The following is a 15,183-nucleotide window of genomic DNA, read 5'->3' as shown; positions in this document are numbered from 1 at the left end:
TTGAGTATTGTACAAATGGACAATTGCGGTGTATGATTGGTTAGTGTTTAAGTCCCAACAATGTATATATTTTTTTACATGATCAAAGGTGGAATTTGATTATATACTATTTTTGTCTGTTTTTCCTAGTGTACCTTATGTCCTTGATGTAATGAAAAGCCATCCCTGTAGAGTCAGGTGTTTGAAACGAAAACAAAAAAAAGACTCAATGCTTCGTTCTCACACGTGACGTTTTTTGTATGGAAAGACTGAAGGCCATCCACGTTGGTGGAGAATTTGACACACATTGAAAGCCATTTCAATCATAGCCTTGGGAGAGCTGAAAGGGTCCTACAATCATGGATCTATTATCTATTTTCCATTGTGTCTTATGTACGGAGATCTATTGGAGAATGTTGTGGAAGTCTTGCGAGGTCAGCCAGCTGCATCACTACAAGATTGCGTACCAGAATACAACTAAAGAATGAAGCCTTCCAGCATAAGGCAAGTTAACAAAATGAATAGAATTTAGATGTGAGGCAGCCCAGTTCCCTGTCTTCATGACAGAAAATTACAGAATAAGGGATGGATACAAAGCATTTCACCATGAAATGCAAACACTCAGGGCTTTCTATTCAGCTACAGACTCCATGGTCAATTTAACCTATGCCACACCAAAGCTAGGAGACACAGTTCAGAGACACACCAGTGCCTGGCCTCACACAAGGATCTGACCTTCAGTCAGAGCAACCCACTGTCACAGATTGTTAAATAGACACAAATTACTTGGAAATTTGTGATGGGTACATGGAAAAAGTCTAATGATTTTTGTGTACATGTACACTATTGTATACAGTGCATTTCAATCACAGACAGAAACGATATGAGGGAGGTTGGTCGGGGAGGATGGGTGGACATATAACTCGAAGGTCTAGCAACCCAAACGTTGCACGTTTGAATCACATTATGGACAACTTTAGCATTTTAGATCATTAGAAACTTTGCAACTACTTAGCTAGCATGTTAGCTAACCCTTCTACTACTTAGCTTGCATGTCACCTAACCTTAACCCCTAACCCTTACCTTAACCACTAATACTGTTAGCCACAAGTTGCAATCTGTAAGAAAATTGTGTCATGTACACATGCATTTTGAAGAAAATTGTGTGTAAAACAGGTAATACACATGTGTGCCTGTCACAAATTTCAAACAAGTAATTTGTGTCTATTTTGCAATAAGCTGTGATAGTGTGTTGGTCAGAGATGAGGACGTGTGTTCACCAGTCCCCGACGATGTGGCTGTGCTCAGAGAGAGCATCAGACGTGCAGAGATGTCATGGCCCCTCTCTAGATCTCAGACCAATATGGTTGTCAGACCATATTGAGCCAGCAGAATGTGTGTACTCTGCAGCGCAAACCAAATGGTGCCATCACCCCGAAGACACATACTGTATATGTGCCTTCCTCAGTAGGAACCTTGCACACTCCCCTAGCCAACGTCATGACTACTATGACGCACCAGATCGAAGATACTACTAGCCTGAGCACTGGCGTGCTGCTTCCTGTCATCGCAGTCCACCGTTTTCACCCAGACCAAAGTAGAGAGGACCCACTACTACCATTCCAGATCATTCCAGACTTTGTCCATGGGGGTGTGCTCGGTCCTCCTTTTCCTGTAGTCCACAATCATCTCCTTTGTCTTGATCACATTGAGAGAGGTTGTTGTCCTGGCACCACATGGCCAGGTCCCTGGCCTTCTCCCTATAGGCTGTCTCGTCGTGATCAGGCTGTTGTGTCATACGCAAACTTAATGATGGTGTTGGAGTCGTGCCTGGCCATACAGTCATGAGTGAACAGGGAGTACAGGAAGGGGCCCCCGTGTTGAGGATCAGCGTGGTGGGTGTGTTGTTACCTACCCTACCACCTGGGGTCGGCCAGTCAGGAAGTCCAGGATACAGTTGCAGAGGGAGGTGTTTAGTCCCAGGGTCCTTAGGTTAGTGATGAGCTTTGAGGGCACTATGGTGTTTGAATGCTGAGCTGTAGTCAATGAATAGCATTCCACATAAATGTTATTTTTGTCCAGGTGGGAAAGTGCAGTATGGAGTACAATAGAGATTATATCATCTGTGGATCTGTTAGGGTGGTATGCAAATTGGAGTGGGTCTAGGGTTTCTGGGATAATGGTGTTGATGTGAACCATGACCAGCCTTTCAAAGCACTTCATGGCTACAAAGTGAGTGCTACGGGTCTGTAGTCATTTAGGGAGGTTACCTTAGTGTTCTTGGGCACAGGGACTATGGTGGTCTGCTTGAAACATGTTGGTATTACAGACTCAGACAGGGAGAGGTTGAAAATGTCAGTGAAGACACTTGTTGGTCAGAGCAATGCTCGGAGTACACGTCCTGGTAATCTGTGAATGTTGACCTGTTTTTAAAGGTCTTACTCACATCGGCTGCGGAGAGCGTGATCACACAGTCATCCGGAACAGCTGATGCTCTCATGCATGTTTCATTGTGACTTGCCTCAAAGTGAGCATAGAAGTAATTTAGCTCGTGTGGTAGGCTCCTGTCACTGACGAGCTCTATCTGTGCTTCCCTTTGTAGTCTTTAATCGTTTTCAAGCCCTGCCACATTCGACGAGCATCGTAGCCGGTGTAATACGATTCGATCTTAGTCCTGTATTGACGCTTTGCCTGTTTGATGGTTCGCCAGAGGGCATAGCGGGATTTTTTATAGGCTTCCAGGTTAGAGTCCTGCTCCTTGAAAGTGGCAGCTCTACCCTTTAGCTCAGTGCGGATTTTGCCTGTAATTCATGGCTTCTGGTTGGAGTATGTACGTACAGTCACTGTGGGGACGATGTCATCGATGCAGTTATTGATGAAGCCAGTGACTGATGTGGTGTACTCCTCAATGCCATCGGAAGAATCCAGAAACATTTTCCAGTCTGTGCTAGCAAAATAGTCCTGTAGTTTAGCATCTGCTTCATCTGACCACTTTTTTTATTGACCGAGTCACTGGTGCTTCATGCTTGAATTTTTGCTTGTAAGCAGGAATCAGGAGGATAGAATTATGGTCATATTTTCCAAATGGAGGGTGAGGGAGAGATTTGTACGCGTCTCTGTGTGTGGAGTAAATGTGGTCTAGAGTTTTTTTGTTTTTGTTGTTTTCCCTTGGGTTGCAGATTTAATATGCTGGTAGAAATTTGGTAAAACGGATTCAAGTTTCCCTGCATTAAAGTTCACGGCCACTAGGAGCGCCGCCTCTGGATGAGCATTTTCCTGTTTGCTTATGGCGGTATACAGCTCATTGAGTGAGGTCTTAGTGCATGTTAGCTAACTCAAAATGTTTATACAGCATTCAGAAAGTATTCAGACCCTTTGACTTTTTCCACATTTTGTTACATTACAGCCTTACTCTGAAATGTATTAAATAGTTTTTTTCCCCCTCATCATTCTACACACAATACCCAATAATGAGAAAGCATTTTTGCAAATGTATAAAAAATGTAAAACTGAAATATCACAGTTACATACAGTTGAAGTCGGAAGTTTGTTTTTCAACCACTCCAAAAATGTCTTGTTAATTAACAAACTATAGTTTTGGCAAGTCTGTTAGGACATCTACTTTGTGCATGGTGTGGTTCATACAGTCCCACTCTGCATGTAAACTTCTGTGTCAGAGTCGTGTGTATAGGTGGCAGGGAAGTCAGGCGCAGGAGAATCAAACTGAGTGCAATGGAGTATTTAATAACAAATAAACAAAACATCCTCCAAACATTAAATGTAACAATAAATAAAGTGGGTACGAGGACCCGTCTCGCACCAATACAAAACACAACACTGAATAACAAACCATCTCTGACAAAGACATGAGGGGAAACAGAGGGTTAAATACACAACAGGTAATGAATGGGATTGAAACCAGGTGTGTAGGAAGACAAGACAAAACCAATGGAAAATGAAAAATGGATCAATGATGGCTAGAAGACTGGTGACGTCGACCGCCGAGCACCGCCCGAACAAGGAGAGGCTTTGACTTCGGTAGAAGTCGTGACATTCTCACCCACTAAGAATGTGATAAAATGAATAAAAGCTTAAATAAATCACTCTCTCTACTATTATTCTGACATTTCACATTCTTAAAAAAAGTGGTGATCCTAACTGACCTAAGACAGGGAATTGTTACTCTGATTAAATGTCAGGAGTTGTGAAAAACTGAGATGAAATGTATTTTGCTAAGGTGTATGTAAACTTCCGACTTCAACTGTAAGTATTCAGACTCTTTACTCAGTACTTTTTTGAAGGACCTTTGGCAATGATTACAGCATCAAGTCTTCTTGGGTATGATGCTACAAGCTTTGCACACCTGTATTTGGGGAGTTTATCCCATTTTCCTCTGCAGATCCTCTCAAGCTCTGTCAGGTTGGATGGGGAGCGTCGCTGCACAGCTATTTTCAGGTCTCTCCAGAGATGTTCGATAAGGATTCAAGTCCGGGCTCTGGCTGGACCACTTAGAGACTTGTGTCAAATCCATTCCTGCGTTGTCTTGGCTGTGTGCTTAGGGTCGTCGTCCAGACGCCACTCCTGCAAGTCAAGTACTGCCTACGAGATTCAGGGAGCATTTACTCCTGAGTCCCTTAGTCTCTCAGAGCACTCACACCCGGTTGACGCTCTGAGACAGAAGTACAGACACTTTATAGGTTAGCCGCTACAGAAGCTGAACCAGGTGGTCCATCTGCCATCAAGACCAGGCTGGACTCGACACTATAGGGACCAGCACAGGTAATACAGGAGCCTCCCCACTCAGCAGTGCCTTTTTACATCCGCGCCTTCCCCATTTCCGCAGCTGCAAGGTGAAGCACGACAGTAAAGCCAGCTTCATTCCTTCCTGGTGGAGGAGGGAAGTAGACACCAACCATCTGCGGCCACTCTGCTCCTCCTAGTTCTCCTTTACCAGGTACCAGCACTACAAAATCTCTGGTAAGAGTTCGGGAGCAACCACCCAGTTTCTCCACGGGCGGCGAGACAGCCGACATCACAGCTCTATTTGATGTGACCCCTAGCAACATCCTCATGGGGAGGCCCAACTCGCCTCTGTCCCTGGTATAGTGCACCCACCTTTTTAATCATATTGTATGCTGTTGGGGATAAAGTAATGCATCTGTTATTATTGAGTTAATTGCTTATGCATTGTCATTGATAGCTACTAGCCAGCTAGCAAGGCTAACTACTTCCAGCTAGTTTTTATGCATAGAAGTATTAGAATGTTCATGCCCTTGTCATAGAAGTGACATTCTATCAGTTTTGTTCTATTGTACAGCCTACTCGCTACTGCAGCAACTTAATAGAGACTCATCTTGACAGTTTGAGTTGTATTAGTGAGCGCTCACCCTTTGTCTGCCATTTCGTGGTTAGTTATGCAGTTTATAACACCTTTGCCGTCGTCATGTGTACCCGCGGGCCACTTTGTAGTTAACAGTCATTGTGAGCAGTGTCAAACTATACTGTGCAGTAGTGTATTGGCTGCAGTTGTATTCATATGTAATTCATGCTATCCTATTACGGCATGATCATTCAGTCCAGTTATGTAATAGTCAGGGTTATATTCATATCTATGCAAAGCCGTGTTTATTATCCTTTACATTGTATGTTGTGAAGTAACAACACTGAAGTCTATCCGTCTGTGGGTTAATGGTGCCAGTTAAGACTGCATCTCTACTGCAGCCTTGTGATGATTCTGCTCTCCAACACAGAAACCTAGCTTAGCTATCAGAACACAGGTTCTAACCTGTCCTATTCTACAACCTCGGGACCCATGGGGAAAAAAGAGCACCAGCTGCACAGTGTCACAGATGTGAAAGGTGCAAAAGGAGGGAGGGAGTGACAGACAGATAGACAGACAGACAGACAGGGTTAATCACAAACAGCTCTATTCCCTTTGGTGCATCCAGGATAGACCTCCACAAGCACGTTGATGTTACAAAAAAAATGACAGGTGTGTTCTGTTCTTCCATCTGTCTTCTTCCCCTCACCTTCTAGAATCACCCATCTCCATTTCGCACTCTGTTTGTCCTAGGGTTAGAGTTGTTTCAACATCGTCTTGAGCGCATGTCTGATGAATAATTGACACAGGGTCTGTGTGTGTGTGCGTGGGTGGGTGAATGAGAACATCCTCCTTTTTGATTGGCTGATCAATGTCATTCTATGATCCTCCATGAGAAAACAGAAATGTCCCTGCTACAGACATCTAAAGAAAATTACCCAGAGGTCCTCTCCACACATCCTGCTATAATTGGCCTCTTTGTTTATGAAGCAGTCTTAATAAACAAAGAGGCCAATAATAACAGGATATGAAACCTCAGATTTGACTTTTTAGTCATTTTATTGTTCTAAACAAATTTGACATTTTCTTGGACAGCTGAGTTCGTGGGAGGGTTACCACCTACCCACTGTGACATTGTAAAAAGGACCCCAGAACCCTTGTTTGCATGCAGCCAGACAGAGGACTGGAGAGGAGCCATTGATATGACATTTGATGGAACTATGGTGAGAAGGTTCCTCTGCTCAGATTGATGCTCTGGGGTCTGGCCTCAGCTGTATGAGCCTTGCTGTAATTCACCCTGGGCCCAGGGGGTAGGGATGTCTGCACAACGCATCACCGGGGGCAAACTGCCTGCCCTCCAGGACACCTACACCACCCGATGTCACAGGAAGGCCATAAAGATCATCATGGACAACAACCACCCGAGCCACTGCCTGTTCACCCCGCTACGATCCAGAAGGCGAGGTCAGTACAGGTGCATCAAAGCTGGGACCGAGAGACTGAAAAACAGCTTCTATCTCAAGGCCATCAGACTGTTAAACAGCCACCACTAACATTGAGTGGCTGCTGCCAACATACTGACTCAACTCCAGCCACTTTAATAATGGAAATTGATGTAAAAAATGTATCACTAGCCATTATATTATATTAAGTGGCAATGTGAAAGACTGGTGGAGAGCATGCCAAGACGCATGAAAGATGTGATTGAAAATCATGGTTATTCCACCAAATATGGATTCCTAAGTTAAAACATTAGTATTGTGTTGTTTAAAAAAATGAATATGAACTTATTTTCTTTGCATTATCCGAGGTCTGACAACATTGTATATTTTTTGTTATTTTGACCAGTTGTCATTTTCTGCAAATAAATGCTCTAAATGACACCATTTTTTACTTGGGAGAAATGTTGTCAGTAGTTTATAGAATAAAACAAAACATGTTAATTTTACCTAAACATACCTAGAAGTAGTAAAAACCAGAGAAACGGGTCATTTTGCAGTGCTCTCTTCAGTTTGTCCAGAGCTGTACTGTATTATATGCTAAAATACACCACCATATTTCACAGTAGGTATGGGGTTCTTTTCTGCTCATGCATTCTCATTTCGACTCCAAACCCCCCGGTGTGCAGGGCCAAAGAGCTCAGAGTAGCGGTTCCAATCGAAGTGCCAATCCCGTTTAGCAAACTCCAGGTGTTAACATCTGTTGTGCTCTTTGGGTTTGGTGTCGAAATGAGAAGGCATGAGCAGAAAATAACCCCATACCTACTGTAAATGTGGTGGTGGATCTTTGATGTTATGGGGATATTTGGCATCCGCTGGTCCTGGGACTCTTGTTAAGGTCAACGGCATCATGTACTTTACCCAGTACCAGGACATTTTAGCCAAACACCTGGTTCCTCTGCCAGGAGGCTGAAACTTGGCCGCAAGTGGATCTTCCAGCAAGACAATAACCCCAAGCACACATCAAAATCTACAAAGAAATGGTTAATTGGCCACAAAATCAACCTTTTGCAGTGGCCATCTCTGTCACGGACTTGAAACCTCGCAAGGTGAGGTATTGAAAGGTATTGAAAACAGGGGTATCAATTTTGACCCCAACCTTTTGGAAAAAGTATTACTTGTTAAACAAAATCTCTTTCTCTGAGCAATTGTATTCGTTAAAAATCATTTCCCAATTGTTTGAGCATTTTGATGTATTTTATACAATCATTTTTGCTCATCTTTATCAAGGGTGTCAATAAGAGCTGTTCCCTTCCGCACAACACAGCATCTCTGCACAACACAGCATCTCTGCACAACACAGCATCTCTGTCTCTCTCGCTGTCACTGTACTTTAAAAGCTGTGACACATGCTGTTACTGTTTGTACTTCACACAATTGAGTCTCTCTCTTCCCTTCCCTCTCCCTCTGTCTCTAATTACCATACCCTTGATTATCATATCACGCAACAGGACCTTAGATACAGGTAGTAAGCAGTGAGGTTCTTCACATTACAGACGCAGCAGCTTTAAAGTTCCAATGAGATATTATCAGAGCACGACTCAGGCAATTAAGGTAGCCTATTATGAGCGGGCATCAACTGAGATGAATCTGCAAATTACAGCGCCTGTGCTTTTAAGAGCTAATCAAAGTGGTTAATTATGTGTTACTCATTAATATTGTTGAAGGAGCAAACAGTGTATCTATTGCAGTATTATATATAGGCTCCTCAGAGGCATTGTGGAGAGACATGGGTTGGGAAGCCTTTGTTCCAGCACAATAGGTTGCACACACGAGGAGCACCACCATCCCATCCTGGTTAATTCTGTACAGTGGAAGAGCTACACAGTTCATGGAGATGTGATAGTGGGCTCAACATGGTCCTCTCACAGCAGAACAGGCACGAAGAAAGCACTACAATGCCTCTTCTCCCTTTTAGGAGGATGAATCGATTTGGCCTAATTGTATCACTGTTTGGTATGGCAACTGCACCACTCGCGACTGGAAGGCACTACAGAGTGTGGTGCGCACGGCCCAGTGCATCACTGGGGGTGAGCTCCCAGCCATCCAGGACATACATGCCATCCGGTGTCTGAGAGAGGTCTGAAAATTTGCCAAAGACTCCAGCCACCCGAGACATGGACTGTTCTCCATGCTCCTGTCCGGCAGGCGGTACCGGTGCATCAAGGCTCCGGCGAACACACTCTATCAGCTTCTTTCCCCTGGCCATAAGACTAATAAGTGGCTAACAACTACTCCCTCTCCCACAGACTATTCACACTGCCGCTATGCCCATCCACTCAGACACAACCTATGCTGCTGAAATTATCATTGCTTATATTTATCACTCCATTATGCTGCTGTCCATCGATTATTGATTACCATGAGTATTTCAATATTTATCCTGCTACTGGTCACTATTACTCCTATTTACATGTATATATTACCATTAGTATATTACCATGAGTATTTCAATATTTATCCTGCTACTGGTCACTATTACTCCTATTTACATGTATATATTACCATTAGTATATTACCATGAGTATTTATATATTCCTGCTACCAGTCACTTTCAGCCCTGTTTACATGTACAGTGCCTTCAGAAAGTATTCATACCCCTTGACTCATTCCAAATGTTGTTGTGTTACAGCCTGAATTCAAAATGAATACATTGATTTTGTGTCACTGGCCTACACACAAAACCCCTTAATATCAAAGTGGAATAATGTTTTTAGTGTAGACAAGAATAGATAATTGAGTAGTAATAAGTAGGCTATTGTTAATAAAGCATCATTTCAGGGGATCTACTGGGTGAGCCCAGCAATAGCACACTTGATTTTCAATTCATTCGATTTGATAAGTTGAATCATGTCTGTTATTGCTGGGCTGAAGCAGAACACTGCACATCCAGCAGACCTCTAGCAGAGTTGGCCTGCTCCAATTGTAATATGTTGATACATTCTGTGTGATGTTTAACTGCTCAGCATCTGACCGTAAGGCGCTACTTACATTGACCCCCCTCTCCCCCCCCTGAACACTGCTGCTACTCGCTGTTTGTTTGCTACTTATGCATAGTCACTTCGTCCACACCTACATGTACAGATTACCTCAACTAGGCTGTACCCCTGCACACTGACTCGGTACCGGTGCCCCCTGTATATAGCCTCCTTATTGTTATTCTTATTGTGTTACTTTTTATTATTACTATTTATTGTAGCCTACTTGGTAAATATGTTCTTCTTCTTGAACTTCACTGTTGGTTAAGGGCTTGTAGGTAAGCATTTCACAGTAAATTCTACACTTGTTGTATTTGGCATATGTGGCAAATAAAGTTTGATTTGATTAACTGTATTTTTTGTATACAACATTTTCTAACATAGGTAGGCTTCCACTTATAACCCATAGCATATAAGATATACCCTTAGTCTCTTGGGGCATTCAATGGGACCTCTATCTTCATCTGCAAACATGCTTTCACGGCTTTCCATATCTGAGGACAGAAAACATCACAAAGAAAAAGGCTTCATTATACTCAAATTAGACAGCACTAAATATTATGTTGCTCTCATCTCTCTGTCCTCAATGTTTTCCCATCTAGGGACTGGAACTGGAGAATCTTTTCATAATGTCCTCCCACAAAATGACCTGCCCTATCCAGTAGCTAGCCTAGGCAGCTGATTGTGCAGATCGGCTGCATAGGCCATCCAGTAGACTACACTCTCCCTTTACTGACAGCTGGAGCTGCAATTTCAACCCTCTTCCATTGCTGTTATCTACGCATTACATCAAGATAGCAAGCTAATAGGAAGTTAGCTAACTAGCTGACAACATTTAATTCACTTAGCTAAACAGTGTGTAAAGTTAGCGAGCTAGCTAGCAGCTCAGTTGAGTTGTGGCCTACTATAGCCAGCTAGCTAGCTAATAATACATTTACATTTAAAATATGGATTAATTTATTTGAATAAGTACTTCATTTGATACGTTTTTTGGTCCTTACAAAAACCATACAATGGGCAATCTTCACAACCTTTTTGGTGGTAGCAAAGCGCAGCCATGTGGACAAATGCAGACAAGGAAAAAAGTTTGTTTGTCACCAGAGCGGTTTAGAACGTGTTGTGACATTTGACTTCAATTTCAATAAATATAAATCGCAGACTGTCAGTCACACTTGATAACTTGAAAACTAGCATAGGCAATAACTACCAAGACGGAAAACAGTGACGCACATAACACACAGCACCCCTTGTATGGGCATGTGAGGGGGGGGTTTCTTGAAATGTAACATCCAATCAAAATCTTGCTGCTGTGGTTCATTCAAACTGTTTTTGCAATACGAAATTCTCCATACCTCCAAGCGACAGTTGTGAGAGGAACACTGCCAGTTTCTTGTATGTACGTGACAGGGGAAAAAACACAAACACTTGAATTTGCAATAAATGTGATGAGTGGGCTGTGGACCATGTGGGCAGTCTCCATGGTGTGGATCTTCATGTTGAAGCTCTGCTTCTATGGCTGTCTGTTCGGTCCACAGAGCATATCTCCGTGCTGCTGCTGGTGGTGGATGAGTGGGCAGATGACTGCCTGTACACCTCTGACCATGCTGGAGGGTTTTTCCCCCGAGGGTCCCATATCCAGCCCACAAGGCCCAGAGCGTGGCTGTTCCTTTAGGCACTGTGGGAACAGAACAGAAAACTGATGATGTGGTTCATACAGTCCCACTCTGAAGCCAACTGTATGACAGCCAATGGAACAGAACTCATCCTAATTAACCTTCTCACATAGAAGAAAATGGCTTGAAGAAATTAGGAATTTCACCTTTATAGGTGCGGATGGCTGCTGATGGGTATAATAATCCTGGGCTGTATGTTGGTGGATGGTTGTTGTTGTTGTTTTTTACAGAGGGATATGCGAGTGTACTCTGTGCTCCAGCTTCCTGTGCAGATGAAATTAGATTTCAAATCCTTATTAATGTCCTGATTAGAGCTATTTAATGTGGATTGTCTCTGTAATCCTGTTTTCATGTGGCATGGATTGAGCGAGATCAGGGATTCATAAATTACAACATCAGCAAATAGCAGAGGGCTATAAACAAAGAGAAAACAAGGAGATAAGAGGAGAGGAGATGAGAGGAGAGGAAATGAGAGAAGAGATAAGAGGAGAGGAGATCAGCAGAGAGGAAATGAGAGGAGAAGAAAGAAGAGGAGAGGAGGGAAGAGAAGAACCAATCCTTCCTACGGAGGAAGGGTGGAGATCTTGAAGAAATGAACGGTAGGAGATTTCGAAAACACATCTGGTATAATAAGGCTGGAGAACCTGGACCAAATTTAAAGAAGACAGATTAGAAAGGATTGTACTATTTCTGATTAAATGAACAGGATGGTCTTCTCTAATCTGGATGTGTTTTATTTTCAATTCCTAGTACCTTTTCCCTCGTTCCATGGCAGTCATGGGCTTGAATACATGAATATATCAGCACTGGGGACAAATGGTGCCAAATTGCACACCCACTCTCCAACCACCTCTCAGAAGGGATTAAGTTGTGCCAGCCTTGGTTATGCTACCCTTAGGCTAAGCATTAGCATGACCACAGTGTTGTCTTTGATTTTTTTCTAAATAAACAGCCTTATGAAACAGGTTATTTAGATCCTTGATGCTGATTGGTTGACAGCAGGGAGTCATAGCACCACAATCCTCACATTCTCTGGGTAATGCTTGCAGCAGTTCCATTAGATTTATCAAAGCACATCCACTGTCCCATAGCCCAGCCAGTCCATGTATTAACTTCATCTAGACAATATTTCCCCATGCTACTGGTCTTAGGCTTTCATTTGGGAGCCACATGAGAGCCACATGAACTCATCATGAGGGGCTGCAGTGACTCTTGGGTCTGCGTACACACATCCATACCCACCCCACACATTTTGCCACCTTGACAGCGGAGAGAAAAAATATGTTTTCAAGTTTTTTCCCTGCAATTCTACATATTTTGGGGTGTAGAGAAAATGTTGTGGTTTTAAAGAAAGTTTGCTGCAATTCTACACATTTTGCCATGGGAACAGAGAAGAATGAGCATTTGTATAACTAATTTCATGCAATTCTACTCATTTTGCCATGGGTCTAGAGACAAGTTAACAGTTCTACAGTACATTTTCTGCAGTTCTACACATCTTGCCATAGGTTGGAGAGAGATTTTTGTAGTTTTGCATATAATATCTGAGTGAGAGTGACTAACAAAATTAATGGGGGCCCCCCAGTCTGTAATGGGACCATGATTACTGCAAGTTTAGATCGCTGGCTAGACTAATTTACCAATATTTGTATATTTCTTGTTGTTGAAATGGGCTAATTGATTTAGAGAGAAAAACTGCTAAAGCTCAACCAAATTTCGAAATTGCACCTTGTGTATTCTACTATTCGAAGTCTCAACATTAAGTTGAGACCCCGACTGAGTTAATACAATGAACAATTTCAAAGATTTTGCTGAGTTACAGTTCATATAAGGAAATCAGTCAATTGAAATCAATTCATTTGTCCCTAATCTATGGATTTGTCATGACTGGGCAGGGGCTGTCCTGGGAGGGTCATAGGCCCACCCACTGGGGAACCAGGCCCAGACAATCAGAATGAGTTTTTCCCCACAAAAAGGGCTTTATTACAGACAGAAATACGCCTCAGAAGTTGTTCTATTGTGATCTCTACCGTGCCATGCATATGAACGTGATGAGACTGACAACTTCTCTGAGCCAGGCGAATTCATTGATCAGGATCATTAGAGTGCCAGATACTTCAAATGAGTCTTGATGGACAGCATTGTGAAACATCGCACTTGCCTTGATCTGACAATGCTGAAAAGAGTGGACAGGAAGGAAAAACATCAATGCCAATCAAACTCTAGACATGAATTCATGTTAACAATGCACAAGCCCTGGACACGAGGGCACGGCTACACCAATAGAAGCACGAGCTTCACTGCCAAAATAAGTGATTCAAGCTGTGAACACTGGGATGAGACTGACAGCCTGACTGAGTGAATTGGGTCTGGGAGAGCTCTACTCCAGAGGTTTACATCTACTACTCAGGGTACATGGTACATACATCCCGCCTGCACAGCTGGCTGCAGACCCCAGTGGGGATGACGGTAAGCTCCACTTTTACCAGCTCTCCGACTGAATCTACCCTGCTTCAGCCACCAGACAGACAGTTTGTCAGCCAACCCTCATATGGACCTGCTGGAGAAAGGGAGGGAGGCGTGGATATGGGGAAAGAGCAGCAGGGTGAGGGCTTCAGCTTTGAGAGTGATTGGAGTGTATGTGGTATTGAAAAGAGAAATGTTTGTGTTGGTAATTAAGTTGAGAAAACAGAGGAGTCTGTTGGGGATAATGAGGGGATGCCCAGCCTCTGAGAAAGCTGTTGGAGGTTTGAGCTCATTGATTCGTATGCAATTGAATTGAATTGCTGACAGTTCAACTGCAAGATGCACACAAAAGCGTATTACACAAATGTACACCCACTCTAAGGCGCACACTCCTCATTTAAATCCCAGTCTTACGTCAATCTTCTGGACAGTGAATGTATTGTCATGTGTTTCTGTACCATCCTTCGAGTGAATGTAACCAAATCCCTCAGTGCTATAAACACTAAGACACTGATGGCTTTATTTGCAATGCTGAGAAAGAACATTACTTCAGGTGCAGACTGTCTCATGAGGGGGAAGAGACACACAACTCAATGTGATGTATAATCAGGCTATTACTTTTTGAGCAATCATTTTAGGGGCTGCTTCCATTTTCTACATTGAATTCCACTGGATTGAACTAGAAACAAACAGACGAGTTCAAACAAGGTAAGAGCAAGGCCAGTCTTGACAAGAGGTAGAGGAACAGGTGCAGGAGAGTGGATGGGTAAGAGAGAGTAGTGCTGCTGAATACGGGGCTGATAAATGCAAAACGAATGTCGGCAGAGCTGCTGAGTAAATAAGCAGGATTAAAGAGACGCTCAGCTGGATAAACAATTTGAATTGATCAATGGGAAAATGAAAGGAATTACAAAGGAGTTCTTCAGTCATTTGACGTTTGTAATAATTGCTAATGGTGTTTGGAGGAGCTGAGGTTGGGGGCCAAAGGGACAAATCGTGAAGGGAGCCATCAGAGTGACCCACTTGCAATAAGTTTGACACTCACACGAGGCAGCTGCTGTGTGTCAGATCAAGAGCTTTGACTGATGTGATGTCCACACACACAGGGGGGGGGGGGGGGGGGGGGAATCAGACAGACAGAGACCGACAACCACAGAATTGTCACAACCAGTCTCCAAGGATTCTCAGCGACAGTCGCCAGTACCATCATCACCATCATCCTGTATGTGTGTGTGTGTGTGGGGGGGGGGGGGGGCAGGCAACTACAG

This window comes from Oncorhynchus kisutch, linkage group LG4 (assembly GCF_002021735.2).
Source record: "Oncorhynchus kisutch isolate 150728-3 linkage group LG4, Okis_V2, whole genome shotgun sequence".
Lineage (NCBI taxonomy): Eukaryota > Metazoa > Chordata > Actinopteri > Salmoniformes > Salmonidae > Oncorhynchus > Oncorhynchus kisutch.
Note: the sequence above shows the minus strand (reverse complement) of the source record.